Source organism: Alexandromys fortis, unplaced genomic scaffold (genome assembly GCF_014885135.2).
Source record: "Alexandromys fortis isolate MF-2015 unplaced genomic scaffold, M_Fortis_MF-2015_v1.1 scaffold_7, whole genome shotgun sequence".
In the NCBI taxonomy this organism is placed as follows: Eukaryota; Metazoa; Chordata; class Mammalia; order Rodentia; family Cricetidae; genus Alexandromys; species Alexandromys fortis.
This window is the reverse complement of record NW_026067920.1, coordinates 20,344,878-20,351,023: the sequence shown is the minus strand read 5'-3', so window position 1 is coordinate 20,351,023 and position 6,146 is coordinate 20,344,878.

Here is a 6,146-nt window from a genome sequence, read left to right as displayed (position 1 = left end):
CCGGCTTTCCATGTATGTAGAGATTTTGTAATGTGTTAGTGTTTTACGTGTTCTTAGTTGTTTTCTGTTGAGTTCCTTTGATATGAGTCTTTTTTTTTTTTTGAGATAGTGTTTCTCTGTGTAATAGCCTTGACTGTGTAATAGCCTGGAACTCACACTGTAGACCAGGTTGGCCTTGAACTCACAGAGATCTGCCTGTCTCTGCTTCTTGAGTGCTGGGATTAAATGCATGCACTATCACTACCCAGCATATGTGTCTTCTTTATTGTCCATGTTAACATGATACTTGTCAAGTGTGTTGTTTACTGTTGGTGGTACGCTAATGCATCAACTATGGAAATAATGGAGGCTCCTCAAAAAACCTAAAGTAAGAGTTACCAACTATGTGACCCAGCTCTTGGGTATATACCCAAATATCTCTATGTCAACACACCTTAGTGATACCTGCTAGTCCATGTTCAAAGCCGCATTACTCATAATAGGTAGGAAATGAAACAACCCTAAATGTTCATGAACAGGTGAATGGATAAAGAAAATGTTTATAAGAAACATGTAAAATATTTTAGATAAATAAAGAAAATATACAGAACATAATTTTATATAGCCTTAAAAGGAAACTGAAATCATGACATTTATAGGAAGCTGGACACTGTGGCAGGCACATACCTCTAATCCCAGCTTGTGGGAAGGTGAAGCAGAAAAAAATCACTGCAAGTGTGAGGTCAGCCTTAGCTATAGTGAGATCTGGTCTCAAAGCAAACACACAAAGAGAAAAAAAGACATTTTCAGGAAAATGGCCACAACTGAAATTATTGAGTGATATGAGCCATGGTCAGACAGTTACCATGTGTTTTCTCTTATGCACAGCATAGAGATTAAGATTACATGTGTTTACATACATGTGCATATATATGTGTGAGTAGAAGTTTTAAAACTAGTAGTGGAATTATGAGAAGGGAGGGGAGAAGAGAAAACAATGGAACAAATGTCATGAGAAAATGGAGGGAGGCCAGTGAGATTGCTCAGTCAGTGAAGGTGCCTGCCCTAGAGACTGATGACTGCTGTAGGAAGTCTTACAGCCAGTGGTTACCTGCCCACTAGGGCGTGGCCTCTTATACTATTTAAACTGATGTAGAGCATGCATCTGCTCTTTTTTCTAGTTGCTGGATTCAGTTTCTGTTCTCTGTTCAAGCAGAGGGTTCTTATTTGTGAGTTTACCCCTAAATAAATAACCATCTATTTCTCAATTCTGAGCTAGTGTGGGATTTTTTTTTAAAGCATCCTTCCACAGATGACTTGGGATCCATTGCTGGGACCCACCTGGTAGAAGGGGAGAACTGATTTGACTCCTGTAAATCGCCCTTTGACTTCTGCATGGGTGCTGTGGTACAGAGATTGTGGTTTTCTTACAATAAAATAAATGCAAAATTGCTTTTCAAAAGAAAGCAGAAGGGGGAGCCATGTGGGATGGAAAGGAACCAGCTAGAATGGGGCATAGGGATACTCAGTAGGAGAGGTGAGCAATTGAGAACAAAGTACAATGATACACTTGCAAGAAAATGTGATAAGGAAACCTATTTCTTTGTATGGTAACTCTCCAAAACAAAAATCAACCAACCAACCAACCAATCAGCCAACCTACCAGCCAGTCAACCTATCAACCAACCAACCAATCAGCTAACTACCAACCAACCTACCAACCAACCAACCTATCAACCTACCAACCTACCAACTTACTAACCATCCTACCTACCAACCAACCAACCTACCAACAAGCCTACCAATTTACCAACCAACCAACCTACCAACTTACCAACCAACCAACCAACCTATCAACTTACCAACCAACCTACCTACCAACAAACCAACCTACCAACCAACCTACCAATTTACCAACCAACCAACCAACCAACCTACCAACCAACCTACCTACCAACTACCAACCCACTAACCAACCTGCCAACTAACCTACCACACAAAATAAACAAACAAACAACAACAAAGAAAAAAAAAAGAAAACAGTCAGTCAACTTCAGTAGGTTTAGAACTGGAGCTCCAGTCTTCATTGGGTGCACAATGATTTAGCATGAGTCTTCCCTGAACATGAGTCACTTAGAGGTTGGTGTCCTGATGTGGGATTCCCCTCTGTATACTGTGAATACCATTGGTTAGTAAAGAATCTGCTTTGGGCCTACTGCAGTGCAGAATAGGGCAAGGTGGGAATTTCAAGCAGATAGATGATGAGAGAGTAAGCAGAGTCAATGAGATGCCATGTAGCTTCTGTAGGAGACAGACACACTGGAACCTTGCTGGTAAACCATGAGTCTCATGGTAAAGTATAAAATAATAAAAAATGGGTTAATTTAAGATGTAAGAGCTAGGTAGAAATACGCTTAAGTTATTGGCCAAACAGTATTGCAAATAATATAGTTTCTGTGTGATTATTTCGGGTCTGGGTGGACGGGAACAAACGAGCAGCCTCCACCAGCCTATGCTTGGTAACTCTCTGAGTCTTATGATCTGCCTCACACATGTGTAACTTAGACCCATATTGAGTCCAACACTGATTTAGGAGGTCCGTTCTCTGTTCTCCAGGCTCTTCAGCATCCTGTAGAGGTAACCACCTGTTAGTTTCCTGTGCAATTATGCAGGGATGAACTGCTGTGGAGCTCACAGTGAAAGGAGGTAAAAGAGGAAAATATAGGGTTTCTCTTCTTTCTTCTTCTTCTTCTTCTTCTTCTTCTTCCCCTTCCTCCCCCTCCTCTTCCTTCTTCTTCCTCCTTCTTCTCCTTTATCCTTCTTCCTTCTTTTTTTTTTTGTTTTTTCGAGACAGGGTTTCTCTGTAGTTTTGGGTGCCTGTCCTGGAACTAGCTCTTCTAGACCAAGCTGGCCTCGAACTCCCAGAGATCCTACTGCCTCTGCCTCCCGAGTGCTGGGATTAAAGGTGTGCGCCACCACCGCCCGGCTTTCTTTCTTCTTCTTAAGGATAGCACATCTTATGGCCAGAAAGATGAGGTTTTGGATGATGGGAGTGGTGACTCCATAGCTCAGCAAGCAGGACTGGACTGAGGTTGGTGCATAAATATAAATAAGTGGTTACTGTGTTAGTTTGGTTCTCTGTTACTGTGATGATCACCATGAGCAACAGCAACTTAGGAAGGGCATGGTTTATTTGATTTACAGGATACAGTTCATCATGGAGGAAAGTCAAAGTAGGGACCTGGAGGCAGGAACAGCAGCGGAGACCGTGAGGAACACTGCTTACTGGCTTCTTTTCTGTTGCTTGCTCAGCCTGATTTCTTATGTAACCTAGGACCACCTGCCAAGGGTAACCCTGTCCACAGTGGCCTGGGCCCTCTCATGTCAATCATGTAGCAAAGAAATTCTCCACAGACATGCTGACAGGCCACTTTGATGGAGATGATTCCTCAATTAACTTCCCTCTTCCCAGATGACTCTAGTTTGTGTCAGGTTGACAAAAAACTAATCAGCCAGTTGTTTAACCACATTCTCTGGAATACAGGAGTCTTTTTTTTTTCTGAGCATAAAATGGAGGGTTCCTTTGAAGGGTCACTATTTGTGTGTCGGTCTGTCTCAGTCTCCTGATGTGGGACCCTCTGTGAGAGAGCTGCAGGAGAAAAGAAGACACAGTTCACCCATGTGCCGAGGGGCTACACGCCTTGGATGTCTTTTCTGCTCTCCCTCCTACTTCCCACTTTTGTCTTCTGGGAGAATTTTATACTGTAACCAGCAGGAAAGAGTCTAGGATGCAGTTTCCTCCATCTGGATTAGCACTTGGAGTCCTCACACTTCCCAGTGACCTGCTCAATCTGCATCTGCTTCAGAGGCGCCAGCCATTCAATTCACCAGGAGTGCTTCCTGCCTGGTCCCCCTTTCCCTCTCTCTCCAGCTTCCCTCATGGAAAAGTTTTGGTGCCTCTTGAGCCTGGGCAGAGAACTTAGGGTAACACTCAGTTCTCTGCTGTGATTCTTTCTGGAACACAGAGATTCCAAGGTTCTCTTCCCTTGGGTTGTTTGCAACAGCCATTTTCATTGCGTGCCCGTGCCCATGCCCTTGTGTATGCATATATGTGTGCACATGTGTGTGTGCACATGTGTGTGTGCACATGTGTGTGTATAGTCTCTTTTTTTTTTTGATTTTTTGAGACAGGGTTTCTCCGTAGCTTTTGGTTCCTGTCCTGGAACTAGCTCTTGTAGACCAGGCTGGCCTCGAACTCACAGAGGTCTGCCTGCCTCTGCCTCCTGAGTGCTGGGATTAAAGGCGTGCGCCACCACCACCTGGCTATGTGTATAGTCTCTTGAGTTCAAGGTCTAGCTCTCCAACACAGTGTATCCTCAAATCACCTAGGTTTTAGAAACTCAGAGACCTTTACAAAGAGGCTAGTGGAGATATTTTCTAAGGTCTCTCTAGTTCTGAAGATGGGTGTGCAGGAGTGGCCTGAAAGTGATCTTTTCTGTATTCCTATGTACATTGTATCATGTAGGATTTGGTCTTCCATTTACCCTTGACTTTGTTTATGAAAGATATTTTTTGCCTTGCTTTCCCTTGCTCTGTTGTGTACTTGATCTGAACCTTTCTATAGAATGTGGAGTTTTCATTCCATTGATGTCTTAGAATCCAGGTGGGCAGACAGATATGTGCACATCCCACCCAGGAAATGAGCCTGCATCAGGAAGTGAGCCTGCATCAGGAAGTGAGCCTGCACCAGGAAGTGAACTGCACCAGGAAGTGAGCCTGCATCAGGAAGTGAACTGCACCAGGAAGTAAGCTGCACCAGGAAGTAAGCTGCACCAAGAAGAGAGCCTGCATCAGGAAGTGAGCTGTATCAGGAAGAAAGCCTGCATCAGGAAGTGAGCTGCGTCAGGAAAAGAGCCTGCATCAGGAAGTTAGCTGTATCAGGAAGAAAGCCTGCATCAGAAGGTGAGCTGCACCAGGAAGTGAGCCTACATCAGGAAGTGAGCCTGCATCAGAAGGTGAGCTGGATCAGAAAATGAGCCTGCATCAGGAAGTGAGCTGCGTCAGGAAGAGAGCCTGCATCAGGAAGTTAGCTGTATCAGGAAGAAAGCCTGCATCAGAAGGTGAGCTGCACCAGGAAGTGAGCCTGCATCAGGAAGTGAACTGCCCAGGAAGTGAGCCTGCAACAGGAAGTGATCCATTTCCCACTTGTATCGCCCTTCCTTCTGAACACCCACAAACTCTGATGGCGAGAGAGATGTGGGGACTACCACAAATTCAGAGGAAACATTTCAAGTTCAGCTCCACTCCAACTCCTGTCTGTTTTCCCCTGAGTAAAGCTCTCACTCTGCAGCCCAGGCTGGCTTGAACTCAAGACCATCTTCCTGCTTCAGCCTTTCAAGTGCTGGAATTACAGATGTGAGCCCTCACACCCGGCCAGCTTCCTTCTGGACTCCTTTTGCCATTAGCCCTGACGTTAACTATGCCCCCAAGGAGGAGGTAGTTTCTCTTTGGGAGGGTGGGGGCAGGTGTGTACGTCCCTAGAATTTCCCTTACTGTTTTGGAGCCGTCAGCTAAAGGAGGGAGCATTTGTATGCTGGTCACAAGGCCAGGCAGATGGCAATTTTCTGAGGTGCTTGTTTTCCAGCTGTTTGTGCCCCCCATGGAGGGCAGAGTGCACATGAATACATAGAAAAAAACCCCACAAACTCTGTTTAGGATGCTAGTAAGTAGACAAGTAGAATAAATATTGAACAAAAATCAGTGCCTAGGGATATTTGTGTGTATGTCATATTTTGCCCAGTGTGCGTGTATTAATCTTTCACTGGGAAGGGCGAATTGGCATTAATTTAATCTGGTGCTATGCTCAGAAGTCCCTGGGCCCATTTTCCATTTGGAGTGAAATCAAGGAGATTAGGATGTGAGCCTGGTCCTTTTTTTTTTTTTTTTTTTTTTATCTTCCATACCTTGTGAAAGACAAGCCTCTTGTGTTTCGGGGTGATGTAATTTTCTTCATGGGAGAGGAGCGTAAGATTAGTGCTCGTCTCCCACCTCTGAGTCTGCCTTTTGATTCAATTATCCTGTAGGAGTAATCTTTTAGCCGAGTGTTCTGTCGCAGCTTTAATGCCATTTCTGATTTTGCCTGTGTGGACAGGGCCTGAGTCTCCTCC